Consider the following 26,121-nt stretch of genomic DNA (forward strand, 5'->3'; position numbering starts at 1 on the left):
CGTGCCACCATGCCCAGCTAATTTTTTGTATTTTTAGTAGAGACAGGGTTTCACCATGTTGACCAGGATGGTCTCGATCTCTTGACCTCGTGATCCACCCACCTCGGCCTCCCGCAGTGCTGGGATTACAGGCTTCAGCCACCGCGCCTGGCCTTCCTTCCTTTTTGTAGCTTCTAGAGACAAGCTTCATTCCTTGGCCCAGGGCCCCCTTTCTTCATTTTTTAAGCCAGAAACAACAGGTTTAGCCCTTTGCATGCTGGATCTCTCTGGTTCTTTTTTTCCAGCAAAAGTACTCTGATTTTAAGAACCCATTTTATTAGATTTGCATAAACAAATAACTCGGAAGTTCTCCCTATCTCAAGGTCTTTAACTTAATCACATAAATGAAGTCCCTTTTGCCATATGAAGTAACATATTTTCAGGTTATGGAATTATGATGTGAATATATTTGCAGTGGAGGGCATCATTCTGTCAACCACAGATGGATTGGCTAAATGTAGAGTGCCTTGAATCACTGCATACAGGTATTCCCTCAACTTCTCTAGGGAAGGAGGAGCTGTTGAAGAGATTCCAGTTTCATAAAGCAACTCGATCATCATCACCACTATCATCATCATCACACACAATGAAGTGTTTCCATCATATTAGTAACCTTCAAATTCATTTCTATTTTTCCTTTTGATCTGGCCTTCCTGCTACATCCACTCAATTCTTCAGTAGTTGGGACTATCATTCAGCACCTTTGTTACCACTTATAATGCAACTAGGATCCTATCATCGACAAATTTTCTAATGGGAGTCTTGACATCCTCTTTGTTCATGTGATCTAAATCAATGTTGAAGATAAATAAACCAGCGTTAGAATACTCAGGGGCAGACCTGGAATAAAAGTATTAGCTTTAAGTTACAAGGAGCATGTAGCCATGGGGTAAAGCAGAAGCTCACAGAAAACATCCCTTCTTAAAAATAATAGTGGTGACTGGCCAGAGGCTAAGGCAGTGAAATGGGTAAATAAATCAGAACAATCAATACACACGACGGGAGGTGAAAGTTAGCTGGGCACAGTGGCTCATGCCTGTAATCCCAGCACTGTTGGAGGCCAAGGAGGGTGGATGAAACCCCATATCCACAAAAAATTAAAAAATTAGCCAGGTTTGGTAGTGCACACCTGTAGTCCTAGCTACTAGGGAGGCTGAGGTGGGAGGATTGCTTGAGCCCAGGTGGTAAAGGCTACAATGAGCTGTGAGCATGCCACTGTACTCCAGCCTGGGGGACAGAGTAAGACCCTTCTAAAAAAAAAAAAAAAAAAAGGAGAGAGTTGAAAGTTGAGGCCAAGCCTGTTTCAACTAGAAATACCGTCAGATTCTCCCTCTTGACTTTCTTGTCGAGATATAATTAACCTAGTGCTCAAACTATCATGATTAGCATTTCTCCCTAAGACCTAGAAGACCTGGAACTCTACTGATAGGATAAACATAGAGTGTTGGATACGACATATACTTGATAGTCAGCAGTTTCCAAATATATTTTGTAATCTCCTGGGAAAAATTTGAATATGCATAGTCCCAGACCAACCTAGGCTGCTATATCAGAGTCTCCAGGGAGAGGGATCAGGAAATCTGTATTTTTATATGAGCTTCCCAAACAGTGACTCTAAAGAGCCTGACACACATCAGTGGGCTCACTGTGGAAACAGCAGACATGTACCTCTGTTTTCACTTTACACTGAGTGAAATTATGGTCTAAAGGAGTTAAAAAATTTTTCCTAAAAAGTCACACATACCATAAACTAGAAATCTTCAGCCTAAATACCTCAAGTGCAATCACCTGAACTTGACAATTTGGAGTCTGGGAAGACATGCAGAAACATAGAATATATTCTGGCTAATGAAAGGTTTTATGCATAAAGCTTCTTTCTCCTTTGCCCCAGACAATTTTGAACTTGTCATTAAAACATGGTACAAACTGAAATATGTCACTCAAAGAGGTGATGTTAAATACCTGAGTAGATTTATGCTTTCATTTGCTCCAAAGTATATATGGACAATTTTCTACCTGTATAATGAAGAACCTAAAGGTATCTGATCTAACACCTCTGGCCTCTTGTTTCCCTTCCTCTACCTCTGCCTTCAAGTTGGTCTATTGTGCTTGACATGTTAGACATTCACAACTTTTCTTATTCCTGAAATACATTCTCTGAAATCATTCCAAAGAATGGGAATCTGATTAGCATGCTACATTTGAAATGTCAGAGGTCTTTCTGCCTCATCTAAAAGAAGTCAAGAATATTGACAGATGTGCTCAGAGATAATGGGAACTGAAGCAAATCCTTGGAAACCCTTATAAGTTACCTTAGTTACTCAATCTTTCACTTTCAGTTGTTTCTCTTAGGATTAAATAATAAAAGTAATGTCGAAAAATATATAAGAAAAAATATTTTTTATCAGTTAAACCTAAGTTCTAATATGTTTTATTTAATGCCTCTGTGCTCTATCCTTCCTTCCCAGACTTGTATGGAATGAATAGAAAGTATCTTACCCTATTTCACTTTCCTGTTTAAGGAATAATTGCTTAATACCAAAGTTTTTTGGGGAAACATTAATTCAATTTATTCAATAAATATGGCCAGGTGAGGTGGCTCACACCTGTAATCCCAGAACGTTGGGAGGCCGAGGTGGGCAGATCACTTAAGGTCGGGAGTTTGAGACCAGCCTGGCCAATATGGTGAAACCCCATCTCAACTAAAAATACAAAAATTAGCCAGGCATGGTGGCAGGCACCTCCAATCTCAGCTACTTGGGAGGCTGAGGCAGGAGAATTGCTTGAACCCAGGAGGCAGAGGTTGTGGTGAGCCAAGATGGTGCCACTGCATTCCAGCCTGTATGACAAATAAAAACTCTGTCTCAAAAAAAAGAAAAATAAAATAAAATAAAAATTTATTCTGCCCCTATGGAACAGACAGATATTAAGATGGGCCCCATAATTTTCCCTTCCTGGTGTTCATGACATTATGTAATCCCTTCTCCTTGAGGGTAGTAAGAACCTGTAACTTGCTTTTATTAAACAGATATGGCAAAGGTGATGGGATGTACGTGATTGTGATCATGAGTTTAGGTCTCATAAGATGGTAATGTTCATCTTGCTATAACCCCTCTCTCTCTGGCTAGCTGGCTCTGAGGAAGCGAGTGGGGAATCTCACATGGCAAGGAACTGTGGGCAGCCCCTAGAACTGAAGGAGACTTCCGGCCAACAGTCAGTAAGAAAATGAAGCCCTCTTTCTTACAGCTTCAAAAAACAGTGTCCTCCGCCAACAACGTGAGTGAGCTAGGAAGTAGATCCTTCCCTAATGAGCCTCAAATGAAACTTCAACCCTGGCCTATACCTTGACTAAAAGCTTGTGAAACCCTAATTAGGTGACCCACCTGAGGTTTATCTGGATTCCTTAACCATAGAAACTGTGAGATCATAGTGTGTATTGTGAGATAATAGTGTGTACCTATTACATTTGTGATATTATTGTACTGCAGCAATAGATAACTGATATATTCTGTAATGCAGCAGACACGGTTCTAAATATAGGGATATGATAGTAAAAACCACACATAAAACTCCTGCTTTCATAAAGTTACACTCCAGAGATGGGGCAGGTAATACACATACAAATAAAGCAACTATCACTTATGGTATGTGCTATGTATTGGTACATATGTGTAGGGGAATGTTACTTTAAACAGGGTTGCCTGGGAAGGGTTTTCTGAGAATGTGATATTTAAACTCAGATACAAAAGATGGGGACCTGCACAAATAGCTGAGGAAAAAGAGTTTCGGGCATAAAGAACAGCAAACACAAAGATTCTATAGCTAGAAAAATTTAGGAATTAGTACATTAATGTGGATGGAACATAAAGATTCAGTGGGCAGAGTGGTAGAAATACATGATCTCATATATTAGGTGATGGGTGGGAAGCCAATGAATGACTTGTTCTCACTGGTTGTTTTCTTTTAATTATATTTCTTGATGTACTCTGCTTCAATCAGCCTGTAAGCTCAATGAGGGAAAACTTAGTAGGGCACTGTGCTACACAGTCAGCAAATGCTATGTGTTGGATGCATCTAAGTAAGTTTACAGCTATATGTTAAAATAGCTTACAACATTCATACACATTCATACAAATATTAGATTACTCCATGGTAACGGATGAGAGGATTAAGGTCCTGATGATAAAATGCCTTAAGCAAGATTACATGGCTAGATAAAGGTGAGGTTACATTTAAAAAAAATGTATATATATATATATATATATATATATGTATATACACACACACACATACACAGATACATATTTTACTTATTCAAAATGTCTTATTTATATCTTATTAAAACCTCCTTTCTCCATGTCTGTAAGTACATAACAAGCTATTGTTATTGATATTTTAATTTTAGAAACAAATATAAACTCACATCACTGTTAAAAACTTGGTAAATAGAAATAAAAAACACAAAGACATCACTGATAATCAGGTCACCCAAAGGTTATGTCAATATCATGATGAGTATCCTCTAGGATTTTTTAATGCATAAATTATTTATTTGAATTTATATTATACATATTGTTGATAATTTTATTACTATATGCTAAATTATTCCATTTAAAAAATATTTATAAAATATGACTGCATTATTATTTTGTATAGATGTGTCATTATTTGTTTTAAATGTCCTTTATGTTGAAAATTTGTACAATTTAAATTTTTCTGATGTTATAAATAGTGCTACAATGAACATCTTACACATAATTTTTCTCCTATTTCTGAGAGTTTCCTTAAGGAAAATTACTAAGGAATTGCAATTACAAATAATCAGTTTTCCTAATCCTTAGGAGTCAGTTGTCTCCAACTTTCTGGATGCAGAACTAATGTACTTCCTGCATATATTGATTGATGTCTCATGTCTCCCTTAGATGTATAAAACCAACCTGTGCCCAGACCACCTTGGGCACATGACATTGGGACTTTCTCAGGCTGTGTCATGGGTGTGTCCCCCACCTTGGCAAAATAAACCTTCTAGATGAACTTAGACCTGTCTCAAATTTTGGGGATTCATAATATTATATGTAAATATATAAATATTAAATGTAAACTATGAAGTTAAAATAATTGGAGAACACATAGATGTACATTTATCTACTTATTTTTCCAATGTATACAGATTTTCTAACCACAAAAATCAAGAAAAGGATAAAACTATAGCTACATAGTCCAGGTGCAGTGGCTCATGCCTATAATCCCAGCACTTTGGGAGGCCGAGGCAGGTGGATCACAAGGTCAGGAGTTCCCAAGATGGTGAAACCTCATCTCCACTAAAAATACAAAAAAACTCTTCAGGTGTAGTAGCAGGTACCTGTAGTCTCAGCTACTTGGGAGCCTGAGGCAGGAGAATCGCTTGAACCTGGGAGGCAGAGGTTGCAGTGAGCCAATATCACACCACTGCACTCCAGCCAGGCTGACAGAGTGAGACTCCATCTCAAAAAAACACCTCTCTCTCTATATATATATGTATACACATATATGGCTACATAAAAATATAACATATTTTTCCACTTAAACAACAGCAGAAAACATATCAAGTTAAAAGAAAAATGACTAGCCATTTGCAACACAAAAGGCTAAAGGAAATTATTATGTGAATAACTCATATGTAGTAACAGAGAAGGGTAGATGGGTTTCCAAGCTTTTTCCTTTTCCTAGTCACACAGGTAAGCAACACATCCTAAAACCTTAGCATCTAGTTGCAGTACTAGTTTTAACTGATGAAATGAGAGTGATGTGTCAATTTTAGCCCAAGACAGTTAGGCAGGTATACCGTATCCAAGCTCTTCATACTATTCATATTCCGTCTGTTTGCTGACTATATTAGAACTATAGCCTAAAAGGCATTCAATTCATAAATGACTATGTAGGACAAATCCCTATCCCACCTGTCTACACACATCACATTGGACTGAAAATTGACTGTGAAATAATCTTTAAAGTACTAAACCAATCAGATTTTGAGGTGTTTTATATAGCAGCTAGGCTAATATACATGTTTATAAGAAAGAAAATATTATAAATGTTGCAGATGATATTTTCCAAAAATAGCTTCAACAGTATCACCAATCATTATGTTCTTACAATATAATATTGACAATTCTTCATCCACCTATAATTGGAGGCTCTGGTCTCAGCTTTTATCTGATCTCTCAAGGCTAGGATGGTTTATTTCTAGATGGGTAAGTCCCAAAAGCTCATTTTTAGCAGGTTGTGAATTCTCGTGTCCTGTAAAGAGAAAACAATGAGGAAGATGGGAGAGAAAACAGTGACAAACAAAAGAACAGTCCTGGAAAAAATCAATATAGTGCATACTACCTTGAAGTCCATACATTAGTAGGCAGGTATGAAAGTGTTTTTTGTGGAAATAGGTTACTGTTATTTTTTTTCGGAAGTTGTCCGGCTTCAATTTTCCGGGTTTTAAGAAAGCACAGCTTAGTTTTCAGTGACTCCAAATTAGGAAAGATAGAAAAAAAAAAAGAAGGAAAAAATTGAAAACAGTATTTTGAAGACTTATAGCCAAGAAAAATTAGAATTAAGTCCAAACTATAAATAATAAAAATTGAAAAACAAAAAATCATTAGACAAGACTAGAATTTAACAATAGGTATACAATCATTTTTTTCTCTCTCTACTTTCCCATTTTACTAAAGACAAATTATAGTATGACTGGTTTGCTTCTTATACTTGACGTAATTTTTTGTATGTGTTGCAACAAGAGTAATTAATTTTTTATATAGGCTTTAATGGAACTTTGTTCTACAGGAGGAATCTCAGCTAAGACTTTTGTAAAGCCCAGCCCAGCCATGTATTTGTGCCATCAAAACCTATGACTTGGGTGAATTTCTTCTCCTTTCCATGTTCAAAAATAAACCTGTCAGAAAATTACATTTTTTACACAGATCCTGTACAGGGACTGTGTACACAAAATATAAGGCCAGTTTTTCCAAGGGCTTCATTGGCCCCATGAGTCAAGTTTGATTCCTTAAAGGAAAACATACCAATCCAGTCAAAGCCTTGGTAAAATCACCAATGGATCCAATTGTGTCCTGCTACAAATGAAAACAGATTCTTATTGCACTTATGCAAATAACTGTATTGCCAGAAGATAAAAATCCTTACAGATAGCTTCCAAATTCTGGAGAACTCAGGTAGAAAGAAACAAATATGCTCCAAATTTTGTTCATAGGAGTATACAAAACTGTTAAAAGCTGTCATTAGCTTGAAAGAAAAGTTTTAAGACTCTGAAAAACAAAAGAAAGGATCAGCAAACATTTTAAGCAAAAAGTCAAAAAAATTTGTTCAGTCCATGCAGTTCATGCCGGTTCTGCTTGATACTCATGAATATTTTACTCTTCAGGGGTCCTGAAAGTTATTCTCTATTCTGATGTCACAATCTCCAAAGTTATAAGAAACCTGTATTTAAAAGCACCTGTTGGAGTTTTATAGCTGATTATTAAACCCCCTTAAAAATGACTGCATTAAAACATTTTTTTCATCCATGGTCAATTTTCTTGTTTTGGTCCCTTCTAATGAGGACCAAAACAAGAAAATTGACCATGGATGAAAAAAATGTTTTAATGCAGTCATTTTTAATAGATACAACTGACAAGGATATTTGTTACCTCTTCTGCACACAATAATTTTAACATAACAATTATGATTATTACTGATAATGTACACTAAGTTATATCAGAATTACAGGAGTTTTCCATAATTTTGGAACACATACCAATAACATATTTATACAAATACAGCCCAAATAAAACCAAACACAGAAAACCAAATACTATTTCATATTTGACAAATGCTTCCTGTATAATTTTTATACCAAAAAAGCCAAGTTATGTCATTTTTGGACTTTAGGGAACCCAATGTTTTAGAGGATTAGCTACGTTAGAAAAATATATAATTTATTATTTGATTTTGGAAAGTTTGTAAAATATAAAAGGTTTTAAACACCTGACATTACAAAATAGGATTACAGGTCACTGTAAAGTCATTTAGTTAACTGAAGCAATCATTCAAGGATTATAAAAGAAAAAAAAGTGAACACCTTCATTCTTTGAGCAAGGAGACTTAATTTCCTAGTCAAGAAGCCCTAATAAAGACAGCATGAAGCAAATTACATTTGCTTTCCAAAATTTGGTAAACAATCTATAAAATCTAATCTTGATTGTAAAATATAGCTCACATAAGCCTTTTATAACCTCTGTTAAGGAGCTGGTTAATGCTTCAAGAAAACTTTGTTAATCTGACACAGTGGCCCATATACTTGTTTTGCATCAGTTTGCCTTTGACACTAATGATTAATTTTTAAAGAAACTGAACTAATTTTATCTTTCAAAATCAGCCCTTACAGTCTTACATACTGACCTCTTTCATGATGATTCCTGGACCCTGAAGAATTGAATAGCTTTAATTTTTCTTTTTCCCCTATAACTCAGGAATGCAGTTTTTCTTTCTTTTTGATCGGCATCTTCAATGGGCCTGAAGATGAGGCTTCAATTTCTGTCAGTGTTTAAGAGTTAGTAGAAATTGTTGTCCTTTTTAGGCCCAAGAGTTAAAGCCCTGTAACTCTTGTTATAACTCAATGTTATAAGGACTTTAAAAGCACATATGGAAATATACGTGGATGTAAATTACCTTAATTTAAAAAAAATTATGTAAGTTTTTATTTTTCCTGAGCAAACCAAAAAATTACAATATGACAACTTGATTATATAAAAGATTTGGGGCCAGGTGCAGTGGCTCATGCCTGTAATTCCAGCACTTTGGGAGGCAAAGGTGGGCAGATCATATGGGGTAAGGAGTTTGAGATCAGTCTGCCCAACATGGCAAAACCCCATCTTTACTCAAAATTAAAAAAATTAGCCAGGTATGGTAGCAGGTGCCTGTAATCCCAGATACTTGGGAGGCTGAGGCAGGATAATGACTTGAACCCTGTAGGTGGAGATTGCAGTGAGCTGAGATTGTGCCACTGCATTCAAGCCTTGGCAACAAGAGTGAAACTCCATCTCAAAAAAAAAAAAAAAAAAGATTTAAAAAAAATATGTAAATCCTCTTATTGTGACTTATAACACTGACCATTACATGCATGCTTGGACTTTTGGACTTTCTGGTTTGTTCTGAACATTCCTCCTTTTTAAACAGTTATTTTATTTTAGGACTGAATTTACCATGCAAGATATTTTCTTATATTAAAGTATTTTTATTTAAGCTATTTTTACCTTAAAAAATCCTCTGTATTTTAATAACTTTCTTTACATCTTTTTCTGTTACTGAGTCCTTTTACATTGTTTTTGTACCTAACGTTTAAACAGCTTTCAATGTCACACTTCTCTCTTTTTTCTTTCCATTTTTTTTTTTTAGCAAGAGTATTTTCCTACAATACATATTTATTGAAATATACCCAAATAATAAAAGATTTATTATTTAATTTAATACAACTTTATATTCTAAATTGTGACCAGTTTGTCTACAAGTATTTATCCCATTACATTTACCTAATTATTTTATTTTTATTATGTACCTAGATTATTTACAAAAACTGTGATAGTCATGAATTTAAAGTTATAAATCTGCCATTGCAAAATTATATCTGAGACAGTGAAAAAAGATCTGACTTAATTGACTCCATCTTGCTCTTAACCTTCAGGCTGTTCTTGTTCATTCCTGGACATAGGCTGAACTAACTTTGGGAGTAACTTAGTTTATAGTTTATATTTGAAATAAAAACAATAACAATCCTTTCTCAAAACAAGCCTCCTTATTGTCTGTGAACTAGACTCCCTAGAGCTACAGGATTAAAAGTTATAGTAATCTTACTAAATTCAAGATGTAGCTGTTTTCATTAAACCCATATCAATGTCTTATTTATTAAAAATTACAGAAATATCATTCGGATTTGGGATGAGTTTATGGTTTTGTAACCCCTATGCCAAATTTTGACACCATATAGCATATGACAGGGATAAATATGAAATTGCTATGCAAACAAAAACATATGCTGGTAATTCTTTAGACATTTCTAATACTACTTTACCAATAATTTTAATGCTAGCTAATTTATTAAATATTTTGTTTGTTACATAAAATTGAAAAAGCATTTGACTAGTTTTTTTTTTTAGTATCTGATTTAAGAGCTTTTATTTTTATTTAAGCCAATTAATAGAGCTCTTTAATATATTGTAGCAGTGAAACACTGTGTACAGAACACATGAATACATATAAAAATATTAGGCATGTCAATGGAAGTACATTTTATAAAGACTGCCCTCCCTCTGCTTTTTTTTTCTTAGACTTTCAGATTCTTGATAACCTGTTTCACAACCCTAGGCAGTTGTCAGCTAAGTAGTCTTAAATTTGCATATAAAAGGGGAAAACCCAGGTGAAGTCAAATAGCAAAATTTACATCATAAGGTACAGACAGAAAAAGTTTGGTGGTGCTAGAGGACGATGCTTTTAATTTTCTTTGAGCTAAATTAAATTTACAGTTAAATTATGCTCTTCCTTAAAAACCCAAGAGTAGAGTCTGTTTCAATAACTTTTTTTATGGAAAAAAAAAAAGAAGTCAAGATGAAAACAGAATTCAGACAACTGAAAAGAAAAAGAAAATAAAAACTTTTGCTCAAAAAAATACAAAGTCTTAGAAGAGAAAAACAAACATGCACACACACAAAACAAGTATAGGAAGGTCTTTCAAATACAAACATGCACAAATGCACACATACACACACACATCTTGGATATCAGGCTTTTAATTAAGCTGACTTAAGCATTGAGCTCCTTTAACAAAACAAAAAATAAAAAACTTTTTAAATATCATGACCGTATTTCAGCTAAGACAAAAGGCTGCTAATCTAACAATGATCACACATATTCATGATTTCTAAGAGCTCTAAGTTCAAGCAGAAATTAACGTCAACTGGTTGTTAATGCTAACTTTAGTTGTTTAAAAAGATTCTGCAAGACAGAATCCAAAACCAGTTTCTTACCTAGTGATGGGTTTCAGGCCGTAGATTGCTCTCTACCATCCTAGAAGCAGGAACAAAAAGCTCATCTTTCTGTTTGAAACGAGCTCAAACTCCATAAATGAGTTACCTGCCTTCCATCATCATGGAAGCAGGAAAACTTGCCTTCCTATTGGAAACAAGTACAACTCCAAAGAAAAAGTGGAATTGTACAGCAAAACAAACTTCAGATCTCAAGCAAATTTTGGGAGATCAGGGATTCTCTGGAGGGGGTACTCTCAGCCCTCAGCTAATTGTCCTATTGGTTTGAACCATGAAGTTAGCTCATGCGGGTACCAAGCACCCATAGGAGATTTGTCAAAAGTCAGGGGCATCTCCACTGAGAATCCCCCCATGGTTACCAAAAATGTGAACCCTAAAAATTTGAGACAGGTCTCAGTTAATTTAGAAAGTTTATTTTGCCAAGGGTTGAGGACACACCTGTGACAGCCTCAGGAAGTCCTGACAACATGTACCCAAGACGGTCAGGGCTTGGTTTTATACATTTTAGGGAGGCATGAGACGTCAATCAATATGTAAGAAGTACGTTAGTTCTGTGTCCAGAAATGAGGAGACAACTCAAACAAGGCCCCCTCCCGCCACTACTGGAGGCTTACAAGTCACAGGTAGGTGAGAGACAGACAGTTGCATTCTTTTGATTTTCTTCAGACTTAAAAGGAGGCAATCGGAATAGGCATCTATCTCTGTGAGCAGAGAAATGATTTTGAATAGAATGGGAGGCAGATTTCCCTGAGCTGTTCCCAGGTTGAAGGGGCCCAAGATATTTTCCTTTCACAGTATGAGGTAGAGAACACAATTCTTTTTTTTCAAATTGATAAATTGTCCTAGAAACACTAATGAATACAAACAGCCTTCCTTCTCCCACTTAAAAAATAATTTTGTCATTTGCTAACCTCTCTCTGGGAAATTTTAAATTTCTTCCACTAATCTGGTTAATGTTATTATCACTATTTTAATATTTGAAAGCATAAGAAACTTTTTATAATTATTCTATTTCAAAATGGCCTTGTTTTGTCTAAATATTAAACTTATTTAATTTTCCATATGGATTTTGATAAATATGCTATTTCATAGGCATTGTGCATTTACTTTTAAAATTTGTTCCCAATTATTTTATATCGATGATTTTGGAAATGACATTTTTCTAATGTGTGTGTGTGGGCATGCGTGTGTCTGTATGTTTTTAACATATTACTGAAGATAGATATAAAAACTATTAGTATGTAATTATCATATAATATCACTTTAAAACACTGTTATTTATTCTAACATTTTTTTCTTTATTTTTTATTTCTGTGATATACCTTTATTGCAACTTATATTTTTTAATTGGATTATAAGTGCTGTTATTTTTGGTGTTCTGCTGCAGAATATTTTATTCACTCCTTCATGTATTTCTGCCTGCTTATTTGTGATTGATTAAAAGTTTATGGAGTCTTTTAATTTGCAGTCAAGTTTTATATATATATATATATATATATATATATATTCTCTTTAATTCCTCTATTGTTCAAACGTGTGCTGTTGGAGATTGTTGGAGAGTTGATGTAAGTATTACTATCCATTCAGAGATCTGGAGGCTCAGCTGGTTGGAGATGAAGAAGCAGCTGGTGTTACAGGCACCCACATCAAGAGATCACACCAAGTGTACTCTTTATCTGGTGCCTATTGTTGCCTGCCATATAATTCTGTCCAGTTTCTTGAAGCATATACTTTGAAAAAGGTTCCTGCATGATCAGGATACATTCTCCCACCTGCTTGGCTTTTTAATTGATGCAGCCTCTGTCCTTCCATTGTAGATGCTTTTACACAATGCTGATCAATCACAGTATGTGAGTGTCCAAATATGTGTACCCTGTCTTGGCCAATGTGCTCTCTTACCTTCTTCCTTCCATGTTGGAGTGTATTGGTGAGTTTTGTGAGATACTCTTCCATGTATTTTGCCAGCTTTGAACCACTCTTCAGAAAAACTACATGGAAAGGGTTCCTACTATCTTCCTCTGATCTTGTTTCAACACCGTGTGAAGGCCTTCTTAAATTTCTTCTAAGTTGGTATGGGATAACAATCATGTGGAAGACCATTCTAAAATTTGCATCAAATCTACTTTTGAAGAGAAAACCTTGTCTATTTCTTTTATTTTTCTCATAGATTTAACATTCATATTTACATTTTGCCCTAATACTTCCACAAGTGCACTAGCATTTAGCATGTTGCATTGATTTGGAAAATGTACTTGCTATACGTTTTCTCTTCATTTAGCACACATGAGTTCCTTTCCCTTGTGCCATTGTTAGAAACATTATCACTGCTACCATAACAATTGATGTGTGTTGAATATAAGACAGTGTTTCCATGTATACCTATGTAACAAACCTACACGTTCTGCATATGCACCCCAGAACTTAAAGTATAATTTTTAAAAAGACAGTGTTTCTCACTGTTTTCTATTTTAAATTATTGACCATCCTTCTATAAGGATAATTTGTATATATTTTGTTTTGCTAATTAGCATCCCAACATAATTTTTTGTATCATGGGTATACTGTGTAACTGATTATATACTCTGTCCTTTGGAATGCCACAACCCATCTTAATTTCTACATGTTTTTTTTACTTCTCAAAATCCAATTATCACATCCTGTGGATAATATTGCCCATACTGAGAACAGGGTGCAATCTATGTGCCAGGAAATTCACTGCATATTTTGTATTCATATTTATAATATTTTGTTGTTAATTGATTATTTTTTAGTATGTGACTGGGCATTTGTCTAATTATAGGTGAACATAAAAGTTTATCCTACTTCTACAAAGTAGTTTATAAGTTCTGCCTTTCAAAAGGCTATACAGCAAATACCATTCTTTTTTTTTTTTTTTTTTTTTTTTTTTTTGAGACAGAGTCTCGCTCTGCCGCCTAGGCCAGAGTGCAGTGGTGCGATCTCGGCTCACTGCAACCTCTGCCTCCTGAGTTCAAGCTATTCTCCTGCCTCAGCCTCCCGAGTAGCTGGGACTACAGGCATGCACCACCACACCTGGCTAATTTTTTGTATTTTTAGTAGAGAAGGGGTTTTACTGTGTTAGCCAGGATGGTCTCAATCTCCTGACCTCATAATCCGCCTGTCTTGGGCAAAGTGCTGGGATTACAGGTGTGAGCCGTGGCTCCCAGCTGCAAATACCATTCTTTTGAACCTTCTTTTAAGTTTTTTTCCTGCCCATCCCTTCACCACATGCACTTCTATATAGCTTAACCATGAGAAATAAGTAGTGTCAAAATACTGAAAGGCTAATGCTACATCACACTATGTGGCAAAAGCAGTGTCTGCAACTGCTATGGGATTTTCAAATGTTAATTCCTTTTTATTTTTCTTATTAACTACATATTTTTGGAACCAGGCTGAAAAAGATATGAAGCTATGTGTCTCTTTGGGATGGAGTGGAGATCCTGTCTATCCTAATGTGTCTTACAAAAATCCTCCTTGCTGTGTGCAATCAAGTGGTTCTTCTCACACAGCACATTTTTAAATAAAGACCATTGCTAGCACATTTTGCATTACTGGTATCGTTTGGAAGCATAATTTAAGTTATGGTTTCAGAATATAATTGTATTTACTTACAAAGCAGTGATTATTATATCCATACTTATTTGCATTCTACACACATGTGTTTTGCAAATTACTTTCCAAATAATTGCATACAAGGGATAAGTTTGCAACACATGCTCTTGTCCTCAGTGGCCACTGTTGATTGGAACATAAATGAATGGCTGACTCAGGCTTGGCATCCATTGATGTGTTGGTTAATTAAATTACCTATTGAAAATTTGAGTGAAGACTAAAGACTAAGATCAAGCAGTCGTTGGTGGGCAGAGAAATCAAAAACAAATTGTATGGAGTGAGACTAGAATTAGCCTTATGAAATTGAATATTATTCAGCCTTAAAAAGGAAGGAAATGTTGACACATGCTACAACACAGATGAAATTGAAGACATTATGTGACGTGAAATAAGCCAGTCACCAAAGAACAAATATTGTCGTGATTCCACTTACACTAGATATCAAGAATAGTTAAATTAATAAAGACAGAAAGTGGAATGGCAGCTCCTAGGGGTGGGGCAAAGGTGAGAGTTGGAAGTTGTTATTTAAATGACTACAAAGTGTCAGTTTGAGAAGATAGAAATAAATTCTAGAGATGGACAGTGGAGATGGTTGCCCAACAATGTAAATATACTTAACATCACTGAACTGTGTACTTAAAAATGGTTAATGGTAAATTTTATATTGTGTATATGTTACTACAATTTTAAAAGTAAAATCAATCTCCCTGCTAAAAAAAAAGAAATAGAGAAAAACAAAGCCACAAGAATATTGACATTAAAAGAGAGCAAAACAAAGAACCTGTGGAGCAGGGAAGAGCAGAAACTAAAATTTGTGCAGTTCCAGGGAAAGTAGATAGGATGATTTTCTGATATTTTGTTCTTGCAGTTGGAGTATATGGATACCTTAACCACCCCCTCCACCTGCCCTTTTTTGAGATAGCATCTCACTCTGTCACCCAGGCTGGAGTGCAGTGGCACAATTCCAGCTCTCTGCAACTTCTGCCTCCTGGTTTTAAGTGATTCTTGTACCTCAGCCTCCCAAGTAACTGGGACTACAGACACCTGCCACCATGCCTAGCTAACTTTTGTATTTTTAGTAGAGATGGGCTTTCATCATGGTGGCCGGGCTGGTCTTGAACTCCTGGACTCAAGCCATTTGCAGGCCTCAGCCTCCCAAAGTGCTAGGGTTACAGACATGAGCCAGCATGCTTAGTCTATATACCATTTCAATAGACCTCTGTTTAACTCGGATTTCTTTGATCATAACTAAAGGGTCTTAGCAAGGATTCTTTTGCCAAAACGCAATTCAGAAGGAAGCATATATCCCATAAGAATATTAGTGCCGTTAAATATGTCCAATATGTTGACCATTGTATTTCTGCTGCTTAGAGCAATATCTAATCCATAGCAGATGCTCCATAGAAATCTATTAAATTGATGAAAGGAAATCTACATGATTAACATGCACATGCATTGCAGAATCTGGGATGCCTCCCAGATGTTGAAATGAAGACATATAAATGGGGTTGTGTGGAAGAATAATCTGAAGATGAGGAAACATTTCATTTGACATTTTTTTGCTGTCGTGGTGTGAGGTTTGCTTTGCTTTGTTTTGACTTTCATTTCTTTATAGATTTCAAGTAAGAAACTGAGACTTGGGTGCCAAATGCCACTCTTCATTATTCTTAACAGAAAGCACTGTAAAGATCTTGAATATGTGACAAGCTAAGAACATGTTTTACCCCAGACATTCTCCATTAAGTTCATATGAAACCACCTTTTAATGATACAGCACACTTCCTCAGATTTTTAGATTTCAAGGACTATTAAAACTTCAAAGTAAATTTTGGGTATCAGTTAAGGTTGCTTGTTTTCATTTATCCAAGTAAAAACGTTAATCATAGCAAAAAAAAATGGATATAGTTTCTGTAATAAAGAAAGAGGAAAGAAACATGAAAAGGTGGCTTGCCAGTCAGGACAGATTTATTTTAGAAAAAACTAACCTGAGTGGCATCTTCTGGCCAAGTTAGGTCAAAGGTACACTTTATTACAGACTAAGAGTTTTTAAGGATTCAGGGTGGGAGAGTTTATCAGAGACTTGGACTGCTTCTGTGTCTCTTCGTTGTGCTTATCTGGGAGGGAGAGTTGTGTGTCTGTTTCCATGCATCTTCTTGCAGCTTCAGGCATATCCCCGAAGTCTGCTCTTAGCTTTCCTATCTTAGTGCAGCTGAAGGGAAAGGCATGTGCTTATTAAGGCCCACTGTTTTACTGGGACCCATTGTGTGAGGGCGAAGTTTGGCAGCTACTTAAGAGGCTTTTCCCTCACCTTCCTCTGTGCCTGAGCTGTTTTATCTGTGTTTTACTATCTGTTCTTTCTGGCTATTTGTAGTTAGAAGAGAAGTGATTTTCTTGAAATGCATGAGGCTAGAAAGGAAGCTGGAATTTAAAGTGACAGTGTTTGTCCGAGATGACAGTGCTCCTGCTCTGTCACTTTCAGCATCATTTCATAGGGAAACATGATACTAAAAAAACTCAGTGGAAAGAACATCATTTCAGAATAAAAGATAACCTTAAAATGAACATGCTCAGTTTAATGAAAGATTTACTACATTGTTCAATTTTTCTTATTTTCCAGTGATGTGATGAAAACTTCAGCTCTCATAAGCGTAGCTCTTCCTAACCTTTGGTCCAAAATCAATAAGGGTTGATGGACTCTTAAAAACACTGTACTTCAAAATCTGAGATCCAGACCACTAAAAGACAATTTTTGTTGTTGTCGTTCTTGCCTCCCCTTGACATAGATCAACTTACTCCAATAACCAGTAACGATTTCATGCAGATGAGTAATGTTGAATGGCAATTATATATGCTTTTGTAATAAACGACATTTTAAGGAGTACTTAATAAATGCCATTTAGTTATTGACACAGTGAGAGAAATTACTATCCTGTTTCTATTTTATTATTAAAAAATCTATTTGGCAAACAGCATCGGCAGTTAAGTCAGTGCTGATGGTACCAAAGTAGTAAATTCAACCTCGTTTGATTTTATCTTCTTGATCACCACAGTACTTTGGTGTGACCTAGGTGTATTATGCATGAGAAGATGCCACTGGCAAGTGAAAAAGGCCTGGATCAAGGAAGGGGAGTAACTTTCTGTAACTTTATCCATACATACCACGCTTTTGTGGCTTTATAGTAAATGAATTTCTGTCACTGAAGTTACAGACATTACCATGCATGTAAAAAGGGAAACCTGTGGGCCATTATGATACCTACCTCTCAAGATACTGAAATTTTAACAACCCACAAAAAACTCAATTTATGCAAATTCATTTTGCTATTAATGTTAGCTGAGTGTTTGCTCAGATTTTTTTTTCCTTTTAAGGGTCAAACACAGTGGAAGTTGAGGTCTGACTGAATTGCTTTTTAAAAAATTTTAATCAAGTGTTACCTCAGCAGGCAACAGATGGAGGAAAAGCCATTTGATATCAGTTCAGTAGCAATGTGCCCAGCACACGGTATGAAGCACAGATGTTTATCTGGAATGGCCAGGAAGTTGGAAAATGAAGACTTGGAAGAAAGCTATTGAGTTCCAAAACCTCTCTAATGCCATATTGTAAACAGACAGGACAGCCTCCAAGGGGTAGTATTAATACCTGATTCTCTTACGATCTTCTGGTAATAGGGCTGCACAGAAGTACCTGTGCTCCACACTAAAACCTCAAGTCAGAAATGTTGTTTTTCATCTTCTGAACAGTATTTTCAGTTAATGTATTTTTGTGAAAAATTTTGTTTCTTTTTCCCCAATGGCTCTTTGGAGTTTGGAGTTTTACAGTCAACATTTTATTATATCTCTCATGTATTACCTGATGAGAGTACAAACTACTTCTCACACATCTTTTTATTCACTTAAAAATGTATGGTTTAAGACATCTGCTTACCAGGTATGTTATGTCGCAATTATCCTTCAGATAACTATTTTTTTCCTGAATGGTGGCCAATTTTTACAAATTTGTTTGCTATTATAATGAGGTAGAGTTTTGCATTCTGACTTCTCTAGAGGCCATTCCTCATTCAGCAAAGAGGGCAAACATTTGAGTGAGTTGTCACTTGAGACCATGAGGATAAATGCAACTATGTGCTCAAAGTGGGATTTCGAGTTTCTAGATATAAACAGACCCAGCTCTAACATTTGTAGGGCTTGGGGAAAGAGGATGGGTGAAAAATACTCAGTCAAATGTCTAACCTTCTGAAATTCCTTTCCCTGGTTCCAGCCTGAAGCACGTTTGTGGACACCTTAAACCACGAGTCCCATCTCAATCAATGCCTTCTTTAAAGAGCTGCTCCTTGAACTACTCCCAGGTTATAAGGGTAGGTACATCATGACGGCATGCTCTGCCCTTAGGAGGACAGACTGAGGAAGAGGGCTCCATGCTTCTGTTAGTTCGTTTGTAGTAATTTGGGCAGAGAGTTCTGTAGACTTGGGTACCTGGAGGGCAGTATAAAAGTGGAGGTACGTGAGTTTGTCTTCATCATTTCAGGCTGTTATAATAAAATACCATAAACGGGGTGGCTTAAACAACACACAGTTCTCATGTTTCTGGAGGCTCGAAGTCTCAGGTGCCAGCGTGGTTGGGTTCTTGATTAAAACTTCTTTCCTTGGTACACACACACACACACACACACACAGAGAGAGAGAGAGAGAGGGAGAGAGAGAGAGAGAGAGAGAGAGAGAGAGAGAGAGAGAGAGAGAACCCTACATTCATTACCTAATCTAACCCTAATTACTTCCCAAAGGCTCCACTTACCAATATCATTACCTTGGGGATTAAAGTTTCAACACACATATTTGTGGGGTGGGGAGACAAAAACATTCAATCCAGAGCAGAACTCTAGTTTGGTTATGTCCTGGGCCTCACTTCTTGCTTTCTATGGAGAGACACAGCTGGAAGAGTGCTATAGTGGGGACTGTGTATAAGTTTTATTCCTTTGTAAACATAAAGGAAAATGAGTTATAATTCATAGTTTCACAAAGACAAATGTCCAATTTATATTTGTGAACAATATGCCAGCCATATTAATCCATTTATATTGTTTCCATGTGTGGTGGAAACACCCTAAGGTGACCCCCAGTGGCCACACTTTTGTATACTCTCCTCTTTGTGAGTATGAATGGGATCCGTGTCTTCATTCTAACCATTATCCTTCTGCAAATGTGTTTGGAATTACTTTCTTGATCAGGTAATGTTATACGGCAAAAGTGATAAGATGCTTATACTGTAAAAGATTCCTTAGGAAGCTGAGGAGAACGAATCTTCCTGCTAGTCTTGAAGAAGCAAGCTGCTATATTGAGAACAGCTTATGGAGAGGGCCACATGGCAAAGAACCAGGACAGCCTCTAGGAGAGCCTCAATCCTACCATCCACAAAGAATTGAATTCTGCCAACAACCATATGTGCTTGGAAGATGATGCCCAGCTCAAAAAAGATCACAGGCTGGCTGACACTTTGCTTGCAGTCTTATAAGATTCTGAGTAGAGAAACCATTTATGCTGTGCCCAGACTCCTGACACTGTGAGATAATAATTGTGTGTTGTTTGAAACTACTAGGTTTTTGATAGCTTGTTACACAGCATAAGATAACTGATATGTTAGTTTTTTGGAGATTGGGCCTTTGCTCTTTCTTGTGTTATCTTCCTTCTGTTTACTCTTTCCTCAGATTTTATGGTCTGGTAATCACTCTATTCTTGTGCATAGACACTTGTTATATTGGCATTGGACAATCTTTGGGCATCCCCAGTTCTCTGAATTATTTGAGTAAAGTCTTTTAAAACACATACTTATTTGATTTCCTATAACTGAGCAAAGATTATCATGGTCAAAGACACTCTAGATTTTTTGAAGACTTTGCTTGTGATGCATCCCCTTTCAATTTCTTTTCAATCTATTCTTCAAATATGCACTAATTCCTCTGACATCTTCCTGATTTCTTATTTTGCCCCTTGACACAGGCAAAAAAATACTTTTCTTTCTCTTTAGATAATAAACCACTTTCCATAATCTCCTTTTAAGACCTTCCTTTCTTTCATTCTTTCTCCCTTACTTAGTAATTTGGGTGAGCTCTTCCTTTCCTATTTAAATTATGTTCTCCTGGAGTAGAGAAAGGGGCAGGGGCAGGTCAAATTTTTTCTGTCTTTATGGCCTCTCTTCAACCCAATCACGCCTTGGATACAGTGGGCTCTTTTAGCTACTTGGATGTTATCAGTAAAAGTGGTGTTGTTGAGCTACATCGTTTTAAGCCCACAGATTTCCCAGGAAGATTATCAATGTTATTATTATTTTTAGAATCTAGCAAAAAATATCAGAAGATAAATGTCTCATTAAAACTCAAGTGAGCTTTTCCATCCTGAAACTGACATCGCCTTATTGATAGACTTAGTAACTTTGATTCAGCAAATTCTCATTTGCTCAGAAATTTGGGAGCCATTAAAAAATACAACAGCCTTAGAGGGCAGTTGAAGTGAATGATGTGGTTTGATCTATAAATATGCTGATAAAAAATGCCTATGGGTATTTTAAGAAGAACAGATAAGCACCGAAATCAAGTGGGAAAATCCGGTGACTAGCTCATATTTCTGCTCCAGTTATCACCTCAGCTGGCAAGAGTGAAATGCAGCCTCCTGTGGGTTCTTGTCATTCTTGGTTGAAATCCTGAATATTGGCAGACTGTCCCCACAGGCAAAGTAAAAGGGAGAGTTTAGGCAATAGTCAGGGTAATTCAAGCAGCGTGTGTGCTAATAAAGAAAACAGGTGCTCTGAGCTTGGTTGAACCAGCGTGGAACAAATGCCCTGGATAAATGGCCTTCACACTACTTTCTGTTGCATGATTAGAGGTAACTTGGAATGTCTGCCTTATTGAGGCACTTGCAAATCAAGACTAAGCCTCCTTATGAAAACATCCAGATTGCTCTAAAACTCAGCCTACTTATGAAAAGATTACAAGTCTTAGCCATAATTGCAAGATCTTATTAAAGTACAGATTTTTGCTTCAAATAATATTGATAATCTAAGATTTAAAGGATAGTACATAAATGGTTTGAGGACTCAAATGGCTTGTCCCAATAGAAAAAATTCAGCAGAGATGCTTTGTGTAAAGGAAATGATATTACGAGCAATTTGACTTAAAGTTTCGAGAGCTTTCTTTCTTTGGATTAAGTACACCATTACGTTTGGTAGTGGTGGTGAGGTGTCTGGCTCTAACTAGCCCCATCCCACGACCACTGTGCAGAATAGGAGAAAGGGTAGCTGACTCCACATACTCCACATACCACTGCTCCTTTGAAATAGCAGATGTGTTCACTCTTTGTAATATTCATCGCAACATTCACCCTGGGGTGAATAGACATAGTTGAACCAAGTTTTCTCTGCAGAAGTTCCTGAGACATTAAGGGGAATATCAAAAGGATCCATGTGATAGCTTCATTTGATTTTAACAAACATTTACTTAAGACTAGTCAACAAAACAACATGCAATGGCAGAGCCCATGGATTTCCCTTATAGAGCCAGCAAATAGGAATTTTTTTGGCTGAAGGAGGAGGGGGGAAAATCACCCCAAATCTATTTACAATCAGCATTTATTAATTATAACATAATTACAACAGATTAACTCCATGTCAATGCTGGAATGAAATAACAGTGAACAAATCATGAAGACCTACCTCAGAATCGTTTGGAATCTCCTCCTGGATTTGAATTGAATATAATTGCTGATTATATTTGAGACGGTCGTACAAAATTTGTTTTCTTTTAGTTTTTCAAATTTTCCTCTAATATAAGAATGAATTCTCTTTGATTATTTAACTGCCATGAAAACTGCTTCCAAGATTTAGCTTTTAGGAAATTTGTCTTATTCCTTAAATAAAAGGGTTTGTATGTTACAGTTAAAGTATATGCTTCATTGCAATTCAAAAAAAGTATAAATATATAAAGATGACATATCTCCATTTCAATAATTCTATTTCTTCAGAAATAAACTTAATTTTTTTTCTGAATTCATCCACACCTTTCTCCATGACCATATTGATATTTGGGTATACAGACAGGCTCCAACTTAACAATGGTTCAAGAACGGTTTTTCAACTTTATGATGGTTCAAAAAAGATACACATGCAGTAGAAATCATACTTTGAATTTTCAATTTAAAAAAAAAAAATTAGCGTCAGAGTATTGCTGTGTCACCATGATTGGAGTGAGTGATGCTATCAGAGCTGCTGCAGGCTTGACCTCCTGTGCTTAAATAATCCTTCTGCCTCAGCTTCTCGAATAGCTGGGACTATTGGTATGTGCCACCACACCAAGATAAACTTTTACTTTTTGTAGAGACAGGGTCTTGTTATGTTGCCCTGTCTGCTCTCAAATTTGTGGCCCCAAGTGATCCTCCCACTTTGGACTCCCGAGGCACTGGAATTGCAGGTACGTACTTTATTTTGAATTTTGATCTTTTTCTGGGCTAGCAATAGCGGTAGGATACTCTTACAATACTGAGTAGCAGTAGTGAGGCACAGCACCTAGTCAGCCATGCAATCAGGAGGGTAAACTGCTACTTTGCAGTGCAGTGTGTTGCCCGATGATTTTTCCCAACTGTAGGTTAATGTAAGGTGCTGGGAACACATTTGAGGTAGGCTAGGCTAAGTTACGATGTGAGGTGGGTTAAGTGTATTAAATGCATTTTTAACTTACAATATTTTTAACTTAAGATGGTTTCATCATGACATAACCACATTATAAGTCAGGAAGCATCTCTATAAAGAAATATTGTCTCTTCTACCTCCTTAACTGCATGAAATTATATAATACACATTATCATTTTCCATAAAGAGCTACTGCATTCTTTTAATAACTTGTATATACTATAGTTCCATACTTTGGATATAACGTATTTTTTAAAAATATATTCATACTAATAAACACCACTTAGGACAGTTGTGTTTTGATTTTATAGCAATGCTTAGCAACTATCAACATATATGGGTCTTCTAATATTTCCCCTCTGTGATCTATTCTTAAATGGGAGATTGCAGGGCCAAAGTTAAGTATATGTGTATAATTTCGATGGACACCTAAACAAACTTTAAACTATATAGTAAGTACTCACAAGCTACAAAAAAGAGAAGATTTGGGCCCACTTTCTGTAAAGAAAATAAAAGTCTTCTTTCCTTCCAGAATCTTAATACCATTTTCATCTTTGAAAATAAGGCAAAAATTATTTTTAAGGAGTATATTTTTTATTCTTAGTCTTAATTATGTTCCTATATCCAAATTAAAAAAGAAAAGTTCTCATTTAATTTTACCTGTTGGAAATGGACTACAGTTTGCTTCTACAAGTACATAGAACAGTCATTGAGTTAGAGTGAGGCACAATAGCATGTATCTATCGTCTCAGCTACTCAGGAAGCTGAGGTGGGAAGACTGCCTGAGCCCAGGAAGTCAAGGCTGCAGTGAACTGTGGTTGTGCCTCTGTACTCCAGCCTAGGCATGAGAGAGAGAAACTGCCTCTAAAGAATAAAAAATAAAATTAAAAAACAAAAACAAAAACGAGAGCAAGGTAGACTATGGATATTGAATTAGAAAACTGGAGATCAAAGTTCTTGTGTAGAAACACTGGTAATTGGTTTTGGCTGACTCATTGTTTGGTTAATTCATTCATCTTCAAACACATTTATTGAACATCTACTATGTTCCAAACATGGTGCTGAGCAATATGTACCAGTGTACATAACTGGACTTTGCCAATCTCTGCTTTACTGACTTTTGGTCTAATAGGTAGAAAGTTACTCATTAAATAATAATTTATATAGTTTTTAATGAGTATGCAATTATAAAGTGAGATAAATTCCATCTTCAACAAGGTACTTACAAAACAATTTGGCTTCTCTGGGGAAAAATACTTACAATATTAGTAATAAATAGAGAAGAGAGTCAATGAATGATGAGAGAGCATGGAGACCAGCCACAGTTACAGAGGAGGGAGGGTTGTCTGAGAAGCTAACAGAAGCATTGGGTAGTTAAGAGTATGGGGAGACAGTGTTGGGAAAAGTGAGCAGAAATCAGATTGCGCTGCTTTGCGGGGCATGTTAAGGATTTTTGGACTATTTTATGTGCAGTGAAATACATTGGAGGATTTTGAGCAGACATTGCCATAGTGAGATTTAATCTTAGACAGTTAAACTTGAAAAGTTTAATACATATACAGAATATTCTTTTGAGTTATTGACAATTTTTTTTTTTATTTGAGACAGGGTCTTGCTTTGTCACTCAGGCTGGAGTGCAGTGGTGTGATCTCAGCTCACTGCAGCCTCAACCTCCTGGGTTCAGGTGACCCTCCCACTTCAGCCTCTTCAGTAGCTGGGACTACAGGCATGTGCCATCATACCCAGGTAATTTTTGTATTTTTTTGTAGAGACAGGGGCTTCACCAAGTTGCCCAAGCTGGTCTCAAACTCCTGACCTCAAGCAATCCACCCGCCTCTGAAACTGCTGGGATTACAAGTGTGAGCCGCCATGCCTGGCTTTTCTTCCTTTAAAAATTTTTTTTGGTATTTCTTTTATTAGAGACTGTATTTCACCATGTTGCCCAGCCTGGTCTCGAATTCCTGGGCTTAAGAAATCTGCCCACCTTGGCTTCCCAACCGACCACTTATTAACCAGAGGCAGTGCTTACTTTCACACCCAGTGAATGCATGTGCCAATGCAAGAAATTGGTCTGTAAAAAAATTTAGCTGTACCCTTACACTTTATAAGAAGTGCTTCAATAGAGCCACAACCAAACATAAATTCTGCAATTTTCTTTTAAATATGGTCATTATTGATACATGTTTAGACTTTTTATATGTTCCTTAATTTCCTTTTTTTACTTAAAGTTATCATAACACCTGACAGACTGAATGTTTACATAACAATTCTACTTTTGTATTGAATTGGTGAATCTAATAACTGTACTACTGATATTGGCACAGTTTTAAATTTTTTAATCTTTGCATTAGAATGGCAAAATACAACAAATTATTAATATGATTGCATAAGTTAATAGTGACTATGGCCACCTGCAGTTAAATTTTTGCACAGACCAATTTCATGCAATGGCAGACAGGAGCTTTAATGATTCCTGCATCTTGGTGTTCATGTGATCGCCTACCCCTGAGTGTGGGTGACACCTGTGATTCACTTCTAACCAATATAACAAGAAAAGTGACAGGAGATGCATGATGACTTGTACATAATGATATGATTAATTTACATAACACTGTGGTGCTGGACTTGCTGGAGTCTCTCCCTCATTCATTTTGAGGAAGCAAGTGACCATGTTGTAAAACTCCATGTTGTAAGGAATTGTGGGTGGCC

This window comes from Cebus imitator, unplaced genomic scaffold (assembly GCF_001604975.1).
Source record: "Cebus imitator isolate Cc_AM_T3 unplaced genomic scaffold, Cebus_imitator-1.0 Scaffold271, whole genome shotgun sequence".
NCBI classification, from domain to species: Eukaryota; Metazoa; Chordata; class Mammalia; order Primates; family Cebidae; genus Cebus; species Cebus imitator.